The 18,187-nt window shown below is 41.7% G+C and overlaps 1 long non-coding RNA gene and 1 pseudogene across 1 annotated transcript; one reads left to right on the plus strand and one right to left on the minus strand.

Moving 5' to 3' along the window:
* Positions 1–406: 406 nt before the first annotated feature.
* Positions 407–1,818, minus strand: LOC148224982 (uncharacterized). Its single transcript, XR_015802011.1, has 2 exons — positions 1,740–1,818; positions 407–1,586 (listed from the first exon to the last, which is right to left on the minus strand). It is a non-coding gene; the product is annotated as an uncharacterized LOC148224982 (long non-coding RNA).
* Positions 1,819–2,606: 788 nt separating this feature from the next.
* LOC148224983 (histone H4 transcription factor-like) lies at positions 2,607–11,032 on the plus strand (annotated as a pseudogene).
* Positions 11,033–18,187: the final 7,155 nt, after the last annotated feature.

Raw genomic sequence — 18,187 nt, forward strand, 5'->3', positions numbered from 1 at the left:
CACAATTATTGTTTTATGAGTTTTGCTCTTTCATTTAAGTGATATAACTGAAAAAATAATGGCAAAGAAGAAACAACTGAATTGAGTTACTGAAAAACTGTGGAACTAAACAATTTTGCAAACCTCATATGTACATATCCAATGTTGGTTTTGAAACAGTGAACAATTAATCAATACAAAAAATTCGTTTTTCAGAAGCCTTTGATCATCTTTTCCTTATGTCTCTCTGTGTCTTTTAAAGAGTCATAGTTTATCATCCTTAAATCCCATTCTCTATTATCTCTGATTTTTTCATATCAGAGTTTGTGATAATATTAATGACATACAATATCTTTTTGAGGTTAAGAACAAACACTAATGAGGACGAGAATATTTCCATGCAAGGCAACGTCAGACCAAAAGGTGGTGCTTTACAAAGATATTTTATTTCTCGTGTGTATCATACTGGAATTAGAATCAGTGTGATATTGGAGTATTTATTATCAGTATTTATTGGGGTAAATATACTGCAGTGATGGAGCAGAGTAATTTCTGTTTTCTGATGGTGCCTACAGTCCATGCTTTGCTTTAGTAAACTTTGCCTCACTGGGTCTATAATAATTTCCACTTTCCTCTTAACATTTCATATAGGATGCCTAAAAATATCCTTTAGACCCCAAATTTAGAATATCTATACTCACATAATGCTCTCATACCTGTCTTCATTAATTTTTTCTTAAATGAAGTAAGGAATGACACACAAATTCTCTTTATAGAAAGAGGCAGTTCTGTTGTTAAATCAACCTGTGAGAACCTCTAAATAAAAAATTTTATTTACAAGTGGATTGCACATGTAGTACTGCCATATTTTTAAAGCTATAAGCCTAAGCATATAATACAGATCATTATTCATGATAACTTTTATAGTCAGATTACAATCTATTGTTACAAACAAACCTTATTGCCGTTATGACTGATATCTTACAGAAATCATATTTCTTGCTGTAGTTATTTTTGATACTGATGCCCTTTAATGCACAGCAATCAGTCCTTACATACTGCCATGATTGGCCTATTTATTTTAAAAAATAAAGAGGGTTCAGAAAAAGTTCAAAGCCCTCAGAATTTTTCTTTGCTGCCTCTGTCACTAAGCACAGTCTTCGCTTGAAAAACATGTTTAAACCCCAGTTAATTGATTTAATATTCCACTTTTCGGTATTTGTAAGTGGGCAGTTGGGGCTGATGGAATCCTTGAGCCCACAGCATTCTGCAAAACCTCTTTTTATACATGTTTTTTCAAGTTCCAACTATGTAGTGAATTTTATTAATTAGAAGAATGTTTCCCAACTTAGTAGGCAGGCTCCACCAGCCCCAGGAGGTGGGGTAGGGCACAGTGTGAAAGAACAGAACTTTGAGGGCAGGGAAAACTGCTTACCTTTCCCACCCGCCTGCAAGTATGTTCCCACAGTAATGAACATAATTCTCTTTGGAAAATCACCCATGCAGCTTCCCCCAGCACTTGTGGTACCTCTCACTGTGTCAGCTCCAGCTTCCCCACAGGTAAATCTTCTGAGTCAGGCAGCACCCCCAAAAACTTCGCTCCTCTCCTGTTTACACAAAGAATATTTAGGAAAGTTCCACTGAAACATTCAAAGTTTTGGTGCCAAGGAATTAAAATGAGTTTAAGCCCCGTATGGCTGCTCTGATTAAGAGGTGAAGTGGTTTTCCATCTGTCTAGCTCAATATTTTAGTTGACTCACCTTTACGTGCCTCTCTGTTTCCATATACACAGGACCTTGGATTTCTCAGATCCTGTTTCAAGCCCTTCCGAGGAAATAAGGGCTTGTCTGCCTCGGGGAGCTGTTGTGAAATACTCTGGAGTGTGAATTGAGAATGCAGCATTAACTCCTTGTGGGAATGCTCTGTTCTGCACACAGAGTGCCCAGCATCTTGCTTTAATCCACTCTGCTGAGATTAGAATGGCAAAAACCAGGTAATCCCAAATAAAATAGGGTTTGTACATTTATGTATTTTTCTTTGCACAACCTGAATGATATTTACATTTTAATCAGCTGTTATCAGCCTAAGGAGTTTCACCCATTTCCCATTTCCTGTCCCTGGTGTTTGATTTGGTTGAAAGCAGTTGCTTGTCCCAAATTCAATGCGTAGCTTTACAAAGTTGTGCCAGCACAGCAGAGAAGCTGAAGGTCAAACTGTTGGGAACTGAGGGGAGCCCTTTGAATTTGGACTGCTGGCAGTGTGCTGCTAATGGCACCCTGTTTCACAGTGCAGAAAATGCAATGTACAGCCCACTTTCACTCTGGGGTTTTTGTGGACTGAAGAAGAGGATGATTCAGGTTTAGTCCCCCCTTGTAAGTCCAGACTCGTGGGGTGCTGCATCCTGACACCCAGCTCAGTTTAATTACTCTGCAGTCTTCCCATTTCTGTTGGAATTGCCTGCACTGCTCTAACAAACCTCGAGCAGGAGCAGGGAGAAGTGAAGGAAGGGGACAAAGTAAAAATATACAGAGGAATAAACCAACAGAAAAGCATGAACAGACACATCCCTGCTCAAAAGAATGAGGAGCATTTACTCAATTATTCTGGACAGACTTTTCATCTAGGAGATGGTAGGTGAGAATTCAGGACCTGTTTTGTGTTGTGGATACTGCAAAATTTTCTGCATTTTTGTAGTAGATGTAATTGTCTCTGTGTTGGAGCGAGTTAATTAAATGTTACTGCAATATTTACTGGTGTCTGTTCGGTTTTTAAAAGCACTTAATTCTATGTTCCTGTCAGTTGATTTTCTGCCAAAACCATCTTGTCTTCTCCATGCTTCTATTTTGGTTTATGTTACCTTCAGTAACCCAATGTGGTTTCATGAACATGTTGCACTTCATGCCTCTGATAATGAGGAAGAAACTGTTACAAATAAAAAAAAGGTTGTTTAGTGTGATTGGAAAGATAGTCCATAAAAAAATTAAAATATACTATCTCAAAAACTATTTCACATATAAACGTTTCTTATAAAATTCGCTTTGTGCTCTAAGTGCAGAGGAACTTGTGAGAGATCTTTGGATATTTCTTCACCTATCTAAAATAGTTGTGAAAACATTTCTATTTTATGATTTAAGTAGGATAGTTCCTATTATCCATGGGCAGCTCTCAACTCAGAGTAACTGGCAGTTGAGCAGGGTTGGGTTTCCTCATGATTCTGCTTGTGGGTGACCGTGCACAAACCATCCGAGCAGGTTTTTGACTTATTTTTCCAGCCAGGATCAGGGTTGTCTCCCTCACAATAACATTTTATGGTGAGCTTCCTCTTCCTTCTCTCCACCTGATCCTTCCAAATCCAGGGAAGCACACCTACTGCTGCCCCAGTTTTTCTCAGCTCTGTGGTAAGAAAGAGCATTTTCAATGCATTCTCTATATTGCAAACTACCTCTTGTGTTAAAATTATTGTCGTGGCTTCAAAGGTGATGTCCTGCCCGTGGCTGTGCTGGAGCCACATTCCACTGACAGCCTTTCATAGCAGATGCCTTGATTGTTTGAGTAAGGGCTAAACTATGGGCTGTATTTGCTGTGCATGCCGTTCAGACCTGGGGAGGGTAGCAGCAGAGCCTCTCCAGATGAGAAGTCAAGGATAATAAGGCAATTTGTGGGACTCTGCTCCTGGAACAGATCGTTCAGTGCTTGCTTTCAGCTAATCAGTCTGTTTTGTCAAATGTGCCAACAGAGTCCAAATTTGATTGGAATCCTCTTGGTGAAGCCCCAAGATATGTGTCTCTTCAATTTATGAGTTAAAGTTGCTTTTGGGGTTAGTTATTAATGACAAAATCCCATCGGTGGATGCAAGGCAATATAAGTGTATTCATCTACCTTCTGGAGATTAGCTGATACATGCATTATTTTTTGTCTGGAGAACTCAACTCGCTCCAGCGACCTGAGAGTGTAAAATTTCTAGTCCTTAAGAGGAACAAAAATCACACATCACTGTGATTATAACTTTAGAAAATAAAACCCATTAGGACAGATGAAGGGGCTCCTCTGGCTGTATAGCCTAAATAAGGGAATGGGGAAAAGTCAGATGTGGAAGAAAAGGAATATGGTGTGTCTTCAAAGATGTTTAGGAGCAGTGAAACCATTTGTTCTCAATGTCTGTGCTAGAAAAGATGAGAAGCAATGAGTATCAGTTACAAGAGAGGTGCAAAATCTATTGTAGACAAGGTGAGGTTTCAGGATTTCCTGTCTTTTAATAAAGATGTTAGGGCTCTGACACTTTACTAAGTACATGGATCTGTAGCTCAAAACTCTGTGCCAGGGAATTGCCTGTATTCCATGCACTGGAGTGGATGTGGGCTGTGATCCAGGTTTTGCATTCTTGTTCTTCTTGAGAGAGCATCCTGATGAAGATCAGAAATGGACTCACTGTGCACCTACTTGTTTACATGAGCTAGGCAAGTCCTTTTCTGTTAACTCAATTTTATGTATTCATTTCTGAGACCTAAAGATATCCAAAGTGTCATTTAGTTTGATTCACCTGATTATTCTTATCATCAAGAATATTTTCTTTCCCTGCCTCCTGTTCTTGAATTTGCATTTGGTCCTCTTGATTCTTCAGTCTTTGACTGGGTGCAGGCTATGATTTCACCTTTCTAAAAAGGGAGATTTCTGCTTAGTTGTCACTTTGTTAGGTAGATGAGAGACACTCGTGGCTGCTCCTTGCATGAGATGATAGGATATTCTTTTACATATATCTGAAGTTTTCCCTTGAAAGTAGTTTTTTAGCTCTATGTACACCTAAACATAAAACCACTTGGAATTTTCCCCTTGTCACATGTCAACAGTCAGAGCTTTCTACTTCTGCTATTAAAATTTGCATTGTGTCCTCAGCATCAGAAAGTTCCTGAGCTCAAGAGATCTGAGGACAGAGATTTTTAAATGCAAAGATTGCTTGGTGTCTTGTTGATTGCTTGTGGTTAGCCACCATGTGAATTTAAATATAAAGACAGAAAGTGCCAAGATTTTTAAAAAACAGTAAGTGGAGTTCTGGAGATGTACAGTTGACATTTATTCACTTCCCCATCCTCCTGGTGCTCCAGAGACTGTGAAGACTGGAGATATTTCAGAACTGTCTGGACACAACCCTGTGCCACAGACATCTGCAGGGTTAAATGTCCTGTGGTGTTTGCAACACTGCTGACATGATTTTTATTTTCTAAAGAAGTAGTTTGTGCATTTCTAAAAATATAACAGTCAGACATTAAGTATGTGATCACTTCTTCTGCTTCTGCATAAGAAAGCACAGTCCTCATGGGCAGGGGTTTTTTTGTTTGTTTTTGATTGGTTGGTTTAGGTTGTTTAGGTGTATTTAAAGGAAGGTGTAGGGTTAGCTGTAGGTGTGGGTGTAAGCACTTAAGAACCCCCACAAAACAAAAGGTTGTAGCATGTCCTACTTGTGGAGGGATGGTCAACAACACTGAGTATTTTTATCATGCACAGAAGCAAGTTTCAGAAAACAGCAAGGGGTTATGCTATCGTTTCTGTTTATATTTTTAAGATTTTCATTTAATGTGAATGTGTAATTTAATAAGTATTTCTACTTGCATAGAAGTCAATTGCATGAGAGCAGAATGTGCTCCAGAAAGGTTGTTGCGTTCATGAAGCACAGAAATTCTCTTGCCTTTGTGGGTTTGGTGAGCATTTTCTTCACCAGAACTGTCCCTACCTCAACCAACTGTGTATTACATGATGTGCTTTCCTGAAAGCTAAAAACAGAGGGACAGGTGGTGTCTTTGTCCTGGTTTTAAGTGCTTGGAATATATTTAGGATTTGTGGATGTTTTGTTGATGGAAAGTGGGTGCATTGACAGAAGATTTCAAATTTGAAACGGTTGGTTTTTTGAAAAGGTTATTATTCTGTATATTTACTTACTGATAAACAATGCTCTTCATTCAGCCTAAACTAAATTTGTAGTGAAAAAGAATATTGAAATTGTCTCGATGCTATATGACTATATTAATGAAACTGGCAGCTTAATCAATAATAAATTATTAATTAATACGTCTTTCAAAAGTTTTTTGTATTACCACTAAATAGTGGTACCACAAAAAATTTTGCTTGACAGAACGGTGGGAAACATTCTGCCAATGAAAGGCTGCTACGAGATCACATGAGGCAACATGGTAAGTTAGAGCTTCTTAAAATAAAACATTCTTTTCTCAAGGTTAGATAAACTACGGGTCAGGTAAACAACAGAGTTACAAGCATTGTTTTATCAGCTAAGAAAATTGATAAATGAACCTAGGTCAACTGTGTTACAAATGCTGGAAAAGTAAGAGCTGCCTGTGCCTGTGAGGCATGGAAATTCCATTCTCTGTGCCTTCGAACCAAAAAGTTCAAGGGGCTTTTCTCTTTTGCAGTGGCTCCCATGCAGATGTTTAGTCTCTCCTTATTTGCTTTCGGGAGCCGGGGCTGGGCGGAAGCCCCAGGTGTGTTCCAGCTGGGGCGGCAGCCCTGCTCACCTGGCAGCGCACAGCCAGGCTCACTCACACGGTCCGGTCCTTCCCTGAGCTGACCACAGCCTCCCTCGGGTCCCCAGGGATTCCCACAAGCCAGCGATGACTTGCTGGGAAAGAATCCCGGAGCATGAGAGCAGGAGGAAAGCCGCGCTGCTGCTGCTGCTGCTGCTGCAGCGGACGCGCAGGAAATGCGGAGCGGCGGGCGGGTCTGTGCCTTGGGAACGGGAACATTCCAGCCGGGCAGCCAGACCTGGGAATGCTCAGCCTGGACAAACACACAAACAGCTCTGGGCAGACTTGCTCGGTCGGGGTACATTCTGCTTTCCAGTGGCATTCCTGAGGAAATACGATTTTTCACTGGCTGCAACTCCACACATCGATGGTTAGACGCTCTGCGTTTCATTAGATTAGACTCAAGATGCTTTTGGAAAGAGATTGGAAATAAATCCAAATGGAGTTTTTATGTTTGTTTTATTAACTAATGAAGCTGCTTAAATATGCTGTTTGGTTTGGGTGTTGTTTGTTTTTTTTTCTAATTAAAGCATAACACATTAGGCTAGATCTGATACATTAAATAAAGCACATGGCTAACTGAACTATTTTTTTCTAGGTACTCTGGCTGTGATTAAAACTTTGTGAACTGTACAACGTGCCTGACTGTCCTTGTCCCCTGATCATTCTGCCTTGTGTTCTGCTTGCACAGGCAGGGAAAATCTCAAGGTGTCTGGAGCAGGAGCAAGGCTGATGTGAGCCTGTGTCATATCCCAGTGAGTGAACTTGGCTGAGGGAGCTGGGAGGCATCCCAGGGTCCCAGCTGCTCAGGCACAAACCTAAATCCATTCAGATATTGGAGCTAGTTACATCCCTGGGTCATGATTCAGCTTTCTTTAGCAATTCTGGCAGCACACACCTCTGCATGTTGGTGCAGGGTGCCAGTGCAGACATGACATTCCCATATTCCTACCCCAGTGTGTTGCATAACAGCTTGCTGATAAATATTGAAATTTCTTTTTAAAGAGCTTGCTTACCTATAAGAAATTATTCTGAAATAAGCTGAGGTGTGAATGCAAATGTTGAGGATATTCTGAAATCGCTCCCTGCGTGGACACATTTACATGGCAGACAACTAAGTAAACTTGGATACTCCCATTTCAAGAGCCTGTTAAATTCACTGACACAGTTTTCCAGATTAAGTTATTCCAGAGGGGTTTTCCACATGAAGCTATTTATGTTAGGGAGAAAAGCAAAACAAAATTCCTGGTCCGAGACAAACTATGAGGAAGAATTCCTGTGCAGGGAGTGATTCTGGAATATTGCAACGCATTGTATTTACTTTTTTTTTTTTCTGAGACAACGTGACTGTTTTTCTCTGGACATCTGTAAAGCAGTGGGCTGATTATAAAACAATGCATGGTCTCAAATTCCTATGGAACCCAGCTTTTGTCCAAATTCAAGCATTCTTTGCAAAGAGGCTCTCCCTACGAATCACCACGTGGCTGATTCAGACGCACAAAGCAGCGTTTGTTCAGGGTAAGTCATTCCAGCCCTGCCTGCCCAGCTGCCAGGGGTTGTCCCAAATCCAGAGTCAGAGCAATCCCATATCTCAACCTGCAGCTGAGCAAGCCCTGAGCACGGCTGTGCCTCGAGGAAATAAATCCCACTGTGGAACAGGGAGGCAGAGGATGGATGCTCTTCCTGCTGCCTTGTGAGAGTGGTAATACCTCACACCCTTAAAATAGATTTGACAGTGCTTGTCCCTCAGAAGGCCTCCAGACAACATCCACCTTTTAAAAACCCTCCAAAAGTGCCAAGGGCAAAACAATAATCATCCTTTTTATCAGGGTCTATAGGGTGAAACACGATCTCACCATCTAGTAACCTGAATCACTGCAAATCGACCATTATTTCACTGCTCTCTTTATTGGATCTGCATTTCATTTTGATGTCATTTTTTTCTCTGTATATTTTATTCCCAAGTGTATTATAATATGCTAATTTTAAACTGACATTTTCTTTTTTTTTTTTTTTTTTTAGTCATGTAGAAGACAAAATTCTGGTGAAGCTGTGATAAAGAACAGAAAGTATGTTTTTCTATCTATTACCTTTACTAGTTTCTTATAGCCTTATAGTTTCTTATAGCCTTCTTATACTGTTTCTTATAGCCTTTGTGGGATGGGGAGCACAAGTGCCTCCTCACTGAAAGCACACATCCAATTTTGACACCATAATCCCATTGTCACTTCTGTGACAGCAGGTGAGAAAATTTGAGGCTTGTGGCACGGTGACAAACCAAATTGCACATATAAGCACTGGCAAATTATTTTAATTTTTCCTGAGAAGATGAGAGACCTAGGCTTTGGATGCTGGAAATGAGGTAAAATGCATCAATATTTAAGTACTTTTGAGATCACATTGTGTGTGGATAGAAGGAAATAACTGGAATTTCTAAACCAAAGAGGATTATTGGTAATGGACAAGAATTTTCTCTACATGAACATAAAGAAAGGGTGATAGCTGTGGAAAAATAACCTGGATTTGGGCATGGTGTGGATGTGTGGGAAGAAAGAAGGAATGGAAAAAGAAATTAAGAGCACATCAAAGAGACGTCTGCACTATCCCCTTTCCACAGGTGGAAAAACTGAGGCAGAGAAGCAATTTACACAAATTCCGCTTTCACTTGTCATTGTCAGAGCCAAAAATTTCTACCTCCCAGTCCTAAACATTAACCACAAGGCTATTCCTCTGTACTATTATATCTGTTATTTGTTTTACCTTGTTTTCAGCTTTAAGAGCTCCTCTGATCTACATAAACATGTTGAAACACAGAGTGATTCAGGTGCCTACAGCTGTGATCTTGGAGGATGTGGTTTCATTTCATGGACTTCACCAGCTTTAAGACAGCACAGCAAGAGAGTGCATGTGGTGAGTGTAATAAACAGCAGGATAAAATGTATTTCTCCAAATGAGACTAAAGCTTCAAATTTATGTGCATTTGGTTTCGTGTGAATTAAGGAAATGTTTTATTTTTTTGCATCAAATCCAGCATTTATTTGCACACATTTCTAGGACTCTTGCAAGTGCTGTGCAAATACCTGATTCCTCCTTTTGAGTGCTTACTGTAGGTACATGCAGTTGCATTCTCAGAGTCTTGAACTCTAGCCAACCTCCTCCCACCTCCCTTTTTTTTTTTTTTTTTTTTTTTTTAAGGATAAAAACTCCCACATACCAATTCTAATCTCAACAGCTAAGAATTTCAGGGATTAAAATACAACATCACCTTTCTGGATTGGTACTCCATACTTAGAAGTAATATGTTGCCTGAAAATAGAGTAAGTTTTAATCATGTGAGTGTGGTCACACATTAACATTCAGTTTGGGCTGCTGTAATTTATGCATGCTTGCTGCCTGTTCCTTCAGCTTCCTGAGCTGTGATCACTCCTGTGCTGTAAAATGAATATATTTTAGTGGGATCTGTTGTCACCCTGCTCTTGCAGATCTGCAGTAGCAATGGCCAGTGCAGAGAATTCCCATGTTCACTGGGGGTCCTTAATCAACAAGTTCTAAAAAACACAAACTGGAAATATTTGAGGAAGCTACTTGAAAACTTCTTCAGCTATTTAGTGTGGTTTTCCCCTTTTCAACAGGGATTAATTTTTGTCATATACATGTGCATGCCTTCCATGAGTCTAAGTCTTCCTTCCCAAGAGGAATTCTGAAATATAAATTCCGTATCTGTCAAAACATTTCTCCTGGAGTTATTCACTGAACAAACATCTTCAAAAAGCTCATAAACTCAGCAGCCATTCTCATTTCAGGTATGTTACCAGCTGATTCTTGCTCAAACCATAAAATATTTTTTTAAAAACATTCTGATTTCGAGATCCAGATAATTAATTGAAAGTTTTTTAAAGTTTAGTTCCATTTTAAACATGCTGAGTGTGAAACAATTTACTACTTTGCATTAGGTTTTCCGTCATGTTAGCAAAGCTTAAGATGGTTAAACCAAGGAAATAAAAAGGAATTTTTGCTTGTATAGCTTTTACAACTGTGAAAATCTTGACACTGACATTGTCTGAAGAAATTTTTTAGCCCCCCAAGTTGTATCCACGGAAGAGAGTTCAGAAATATATGAACGGCTTCTGTAATATAAACAATCTGTTCCCTCCATTTTGGGACAAGAAAATCCAACCCATAAAATACTATTATGAATATGTATCTTCTATTTTCTCTTACCTGCTGCATATTTGATAAAAACTACTTATTGGAGCCCTCTTGCAGGTGTTCCATCACAGAGAGTGTCTTTTGTTTGAGTGCCACATAGTAAACAACAACCTAATTCATCTTTTAATTGCTGACATTATCAGTTTTGGCAATCTAATTAGATGTTATTCTTATTTTCTGCTGCAAATGCTATGTTTGTAGTTTGTGTTTTTATTATTTTCAATTTTTTCTCCCTTAGGCATAAAGATGGCAATGAAAGTCACTGGAGTTTGGATGCAGCCAAGGTTTGGGTCAGAATCTCTAGATGGTGACAAATAAGTCTTGACCAAGTCAAAACAGTTTTGGCAGAGATGGAATGGAACTGGGTTTGGGAATTCAGATAGATTTCTAGAAAAACAGTCTTTTATTGGATTTTTACTATGAAAAAAGTACTCTTTTTACTCTTAGGAAGAGGTTTGCTTTCTTAAATAAAGCAAATTTTAAAGTTTTCACTTCTATCCTCGTCAAATCTCGTATATAGCACTGTGTTTTCTCAGCTTTCTTGTTAAATTATTCTGATGTGCTTAGAGAATATATGCAAGATCAACACAATGCTATGCACATACAATAAGTTCATTTATAGCCTTTTTGAGAGGAAACTTTAAAGTTCTGTATATTCATATAGCATATGTATGTGTACATTTATTTATTAAAAACATTCAGATAATGGGGGAAATGTTGAGCCAATGCATGAGACAAAGAGTTTGAGTTGGCAAGTAAAACATCCCATTTTTTATTAGCCCACTGTGTTAATTATTAAAAATTAGCTAACAGCTTGTGAGATGTATAAAAGAATATAAAAATTTTGGCAGGTTTCTTAGCTTTATTTAGTGACTTCAAAAATATTTCAGGAGTTATTAGAGGGGCTTTCTTGTTACAATGGAAATATTGCAAAGGAATTTATAAACCCTGTCACAAATATAGTCACAACAAAAGGGTGTAAAAATCTCGTCCCATGGCGCTGTTCCTGCCTCAAAACCTCCTGCTTTGCAGGCAGCTGGGATCTCCGTGCTCAGGTTTTAATCACATTAAATATGCCGGGCTGTAAAATGATGTTTCAAGAGCACTTGAGCCATCCGTGCAGAGGGGGAAGGCCAGACACATGTGGGTGTCAGCCTGATTTTAATCAGGCATGAATCAGGGAGGCAGCATTTTTAATCCTTTACAGCACAGGTAGAACTGACTCACGTTTCTCTGGGCAATGGATCGGTACCACTGTAGCCTCTGGGATTTCCCCTGCTAAATATCAAAGGCCTGCAACAAACAGCAGAGGTGTTAACCCTTCCCAAAGAAAGAGCCCTTTATAATGGAAAGCAAAGATCCCTTTATAATGGAAAGTATTAGTCAGCCAGAACACACAGGAGCCTTTTCCAGGTTTTTACAACAGCTTACCTGAAGTCTCTAATCCAATATCCCACATTTTACTCCCCGTGCCTGATGGGGAGGTTGCTGCCCTCAGTGCAGGTACCAAGGTTAATTTACACCAAGGCCATTCAGGGTTTCACATGGCACATTAAAACACGGCGTTATTTGATTTGTACTTGTGCTGTGGAGCTGAATGTGAGCAAGAATACAGCCTGCAAGTCCAAAATTCCCTCCCACATCTTCGTGTGAGCCTATTAAATACATTCTGTAAGACACAATCAACTGTAGGGTCAGACCGAATGGGATGATAACTTATTAATGGAGAGCTATTTTTGAAAATAATTTTTTAAAATAATTGCTCTTGGTTATGCTGCTTAATGACACTCCAGGGTTTTATTCTATTATTGCTTAGGCGCCTGGCTTATTTCACTATTATTTGCATAGTTTGCATAGCTTGCAAACACAAGGGGTTTGCAAAGATAAAAGTTACCTTTTTTTTTTTTTTTTGTCAGTAATCTATTTTAGAATTTACAGTTTTGTATTAGTTTGTATACAGAGGTTTTGCTAACACTCATGTTTCTGGTAGACAGTATGCAGTAGTTACCAATGACGAATTTCAGGGTTTTTTCGGCGGTTTTTTCAAATTATATGTAAATATTTTTAATAATATTATGTTAAAACTAATAATATTTTTTTAAGATTTTAACGATCTTTTGTTAAGATTATTAGCACCCCAAGATGCCACCCATTTGAAAGCATTCTGGTGAAAAGACGCGCCTGTTTTGATAGCAAATTTAAATTTCTTTTTACCGAAACGACTTTGTGTGAACCTATTTGGGTTTGAAAAGCAGAATTTCGGTTGTGCCCGACTTTCGAAATGATGCTGGAGTTGATTTCTCCGCAGCGAGCGCTGTCCCATAGAGGAGGGCGGGGGGTGCCTGGAGCTCCCTGAGCTCACACGGGGCTTGTGCCTCGCACATTTCCTTATCCCTCTCCATCCAGTGCCTCCCCGCAGGAAGGCTCCGCCAGGAACGAGGCATCGTTTGCCGGGATTTGTGGGATCCAGCCTGGAAAACATCTCCTGGTGCGCCGCGGGGATGAGGTGGCCGTGAGTCACCGGGACCGGTTCTGGCGGAGCCGGAGCATCAGATAAAGGATGGAAAAGCAGCGCGGTGTCTGCGGCTCTGGCACGGCATTCCGGGGGTTTGGGACCTGGATTCAGCCCCGGCACAGCATCCCGGGGGATTTGGGAGCCGGATTCAGCCCTGCCTCGACATCCCGGGGGGATTTGGGAGCTGGATTCAGCCCTGCCTCGGCATCCCGGGGGATTTGGGAGCTGGATTCAGCCCTGCCTCGGCATCCCTGGGGGATTTGGGAGCTGGATTCAGCCCTGCCTCGGCATCCCGGGGGATTAGAATTGGATTTCTGCCCCGGGCTCTGTGGAAGCAGGAGGAGCTGCCCAAGATCCTTTCTGCTTTCTGACCATGCCTGCAGGTGATGCCCTGCAGCGCAGCCGGCAGCAGGAAAATGAATGTAACCAAAAAAAAAAAAAAAAAAAGAGTGCGGCTGCCAAGAAGCGGAGCAAGACCGAGCTGGAGGAAATAATGCAGAATGCATTTTCTGTTCTCAGAGGTTTAAGAATTAAAATTTAAAACTAGGCATTCTTCTCCCCAATACCACAGAAACAACCATGTTAGTCATTTGCACTGCTAATACAAATGTGATTAATTTTTTAAAAATTATTATTTTTTCACATTGTCCATCATTAACAGAACTGATAACAAGCTGTATATAAAATTTGGGTTGTTTAACACTTCTCAATTAGGTTCCTGAGTGCAGGGCTTTTTTATTATCCTTGCAGAGGACAAATGTTAGCCAACAGAGTTCAGTAGTTTCTAAGAAAGCAGCAGAGAAAAACTACAGTATTTGTCTCTGGGAAAAAAAAATCTCAAAGCTGGTTCACTAAGCAGTGCTATTATTTTACACAAGCTTTAAAGTTTGGTGGCTGGGAGAGGAGTGGCTGCCCTGATATGGTTTTTAGCATATAATTTCATGAAATAAGACCTGTTAAAAGCAATCTGCAAAGCCTACCTAAGCCCTAAACCAGTAATTTTCTCACTAGATCACATCAAATACAATGTTTGTTCTGTTTTTGTCTACAGCAAGGAGTTTGTGTGATCTCCAGCAAATGATGATGTGCCTCAATTCTCTGTCTCCAAAGTTCTCATCTTTACAAGGAAGCCACAAGGTTTTTATTAACCTCTGTTCTCATTTGTTCAGCTATTACAAGCACTAAAACCACTCTGCTGAAGGCCCAAGTGTGGTCCTCAACCTGCCTTTTAATTTCTGGCTTGACTTTTGTGCATTCAAATTAATTTATAAAGGATCTGACTCTTGGGGTACTGAGCAGGCAGAGCTGCCATTACCTTCAGCTCTGAACTCACAAAAATTCATACATGTGCCCAGAGCAGCCCAGTGTGTCATTGACTTCAGCAAGATTATCTGCACCTTGCTTTTTAAAAAATTTTCCTTATATTTGGTTTCAGAATTCCCCTGTCTTCCCACTGCTCATTTTCCCACAGCACAATTCTCCAGGGTTTGTGAGGGTGCTTTAAGTGAGATCAGCCAGGAACTGCAGCATCTTCTCCAAGGTGCAGCCTGCCCCTTTCATCACCTCCTTCCAAGGCAATTTCCTCCCAGCCCACTCTCCTCCTTGCTGTTGACATTAAGGAGCACCTGGTAAGTCAGGCCAGCTTTCTGATCTGGCTTAAAACTAACCAAGGGAGTTTTTTAAAAGTGAGATCACTGAGCTGGTTCAGTTACTGTTCAACCACGTGAGTGCAAACGCAGCCGTGTGAATAGGAGCACAAGAAGGGGATGGCAGCCTCCTTCAGAGCTTAATCCAGCTGCATTATTGCACCATCTGGGTAGAAAAAATCCAACACAGCTAAATATTTGCAGAGTGGACAGATAGATGGACTTTTGTTTAACAGTTTTGCATATTACTGCTGTTTTATATCAACTTTAAAGCTATTACCTAGCTGCCAGCTGCTGTCTGTTCACAGAATGTAAAAGCAAAATATTTTAGCTCTAACATACAGGACAAAGGTGCCCTGTGACCTGCTGAAGCACCAGGTTGGTCGAGTTCAGTCATGCCAAGCAACCCTTTAGAAGCATTTCATTCTAAAAAGACCAAGCTGAAGCACTGGATTGAATCCTGAAAGGATTGGGAAATAATGTAAGACAATGAAGCAGAATGAGAAGAGAGTTTCTCCGTGGTGCCCCTGCTAACACACACATACAGGAGAGAAGGAGCTACATGAGACTGGTTACCTTGCCACAAAAAGATAAATTAGTTTGGTTGCACGAGATTTGTCCTCAATAAACCTCAATAAACTGTTGTTTGTCAGCCTGGCCAACTGTTAGGATGTTTTAAATTTTTAATTAATTAATTAACTAATCTATTTATTTTTTTATTCATTTTTATTCAGTGACCTGACTGCTCTGGAATTCCCTTGCTGGTTTCTTTTTCTGCTTCTTGGAGCTCTTCTGGTGTCCTTTTCCATTCTTCCTACACTTCATAAAGAAAAAGCTCAGAGCCTGGGAAGCCAGTCCTCTAAGCACCTTAAATGTGAATGTTATTTAGGACTAGCCCTTTTGAAAGCATGTAAGTAATTGAAATTCTCTCAGATGAGCTCTTTCCATTTTCTGTCATGCGTTCTGACTCCTTTCTTTCTTGGTGTTTGTTGAATTTATTGTCAAATCACAGTAGAGGCAGAAGGTGCACTATTCACTTTTTGGTTAAACTTAACTGCCAGCTAAATGCAAGCTGGGTTTTGTCTTGCTTAACTTCCACCATCTTCCCAGGGAAACAGGGGCTTGAATGACAATGTATCATTAGAGGAATAAAATATCTGCTGTGAACAAAGCTGTGCACTCTTCCAGAAATGTCCAGGGCCCTGGTTCTCCAAACCCCTTCAGTTTAAGCAGAGCTCCTTGAGAGCATGGCACACTCTCCAGGCTGATCCACTGAGACCTGAATCCCAAATTAAACAAGTCAGGATGATATCCAGGAGAAGGAGACCAGATAGAGGTGTGTTGTTAGGTCATAGAGGTGACCTATGGGCTTGTCGCTACACACAGCTATTTCTTATTCCTGATTTATTTATACAAAGATGCTCTCAGTCAGAGTAAGCCATTGTTTAGTTTAATCCAGAGTAAATTAAGTAGGAAGAAATCCATGTGGAATAAAGCCTTGAGAACAGGCTTTATGTCCTGTGTCTTTTGAAAGTAATTAAATGTCTCTGTAGACTCTTTTTTAAATGGAGCTTTGCAAAGAACTGCTATTATCCTGGCTTTAAAACACATTGTCCTCTATCTATTGCCCAACCTGCCAGATTAAATGACACACACTGGCTGCCTGGAACAATCACCTCAAGTTTGATACTCAGTATAGCAAACAAAGACAAGCTTTATTAACCTTCAGACCTGTGATAGGTGTGAAGGTTGTGATGCAGGTTGGAACAGCCTCTTCAGCAATCCTGTTACACACCAAAGGGTGCAGGCTCCTTCCTTCCAACTGCAGCATCTCAGTAACAGGGTGAGACCCTGTTACCCTGGTCTGAGTCATAGCTGGACATGAGCCCAGGGGTGTCCAGGTGGCCAAGAAGGCCAATGGCACCTGGCCTGTATCAGGAATAGTGTGGCCATCAGAACCAGGACAGAGATTGTCCCTCTGTGCTGGGCACTGCTGAGGCCACATCTCAAACCCTGTGTCCAGTTTGGGCCTCTAAATTCAGGAAAGATATTGAGATGTGTCCAAGGAAGAGCAAAGGAGATGGTGAAGGATCTAGAGCATCAGTCCAGTAAAGGATGGCTGAGGGAGCTGAGAGGTGTTTTTGTCCGGAGAAAAGGAGGCTCAGGGGGGACCTTCTCACTCTCTACAACTCCCTGACAGGAGGGGGCAGCCAGGGAAGGTCAGGCTCTGCTCCTAGGTAACAAGGGACAGGACGAGAGGCCACAGCCTCAAGCTGCACCAGGGGAGGTTTAGGTTGGAATCAGGAAGAATTTCTTCACTGAAAGGGCGGTCAGGCATTGGGAGGAGTACCCCGGAAGGTGCTGGAGTCCCCGTCCCTGAAGGTGTTCCAGAAACTGGATATGGCACTTAGTGCTACGGTTTAGTTGGCAAGGTGGAGATCGACCAGTGGCTGGACTTGATGATCTTGGAGGTTTTTTCCAAAAAAGCCCAAATTGTGGGGGTCCTGTGCTCCCTGCAGTTAGATCCACAAAAGGACCCAGGCACTGAAATATAGCACTGGGATCATCAAACCTTCTAATCCCACGGGCAACTAAAACGCAGAGACGTCTGAGTTGTCGGCAACAGCTTCCCAGAGCCTAAAAATTGTTGCTTCAGAGCGTGGCTGGACAGACAGCAGCCTGGGGCAGGCTGGCTGCAGTCCCGCACACCAGGCTGGGATTGCACGGGTCAAGGGATGGAGCGACAGGGACCCGCTGTGGCTCCCTGGGCAGGTGAAGGAGAAAAGGCAGGAATTAGGCGAAGAAGAAAAGGCAGGAATTGTGCGAAGAAGAAAAGGCAGGAATGGGGCGAAGAAGAAAAGGCAGGAATGGGGTGAAGAAGAAAAGGTAGGAATGGGGTGAAGGAGAAAAGGCAGGAATGGGGTGAAGGAGAAAAGGCAGGAATGGGGCGAAGGAGAAAAGGCAGGAATGAGGTAGCTGGCGCACCCCTCTCCTTTATTTAACAGCTTATTTGTCACAGCTTATTTGTCACAGCTTATTTGCCACAGCTCAGCAGCGAGCGCGGCGCTCCCCTCCCGCCCCATCGCTCCGGACAGGAGCATCGCCCCGGGGCAGCTGGAACCCGGGAACTGCCCCGCTCGCCCGGCCCGGGACAGAACAGGGAGCTGTGCACAACCCACCCACTCGGCCGTCCCAGGAAGTGACGGCAGCCCGGTCCCCCCCGGCACACCTGACTCACCTGGGCGGGCGGACGGGGCGGCAGCGGCGGCGGCTGCGCTGCGCTCCGCGGGGCCGGGCGGTGTCCG

The sequence above is a fragment of the Sturnus vulgaris genome, chromosome 2, assembly GCF_052056855.1.
Source record: "Sturnus vulgaris isolate bStuVul1 chromosome 2, bStuVul1.hap1, whole genome shotgun sequence".
Lineage (NCBI taxonomy): Eukaryota > Metazoa > Chordata > Aves > Passeriformes > Sturnidae > Sturnus > Sturnus vulgaris.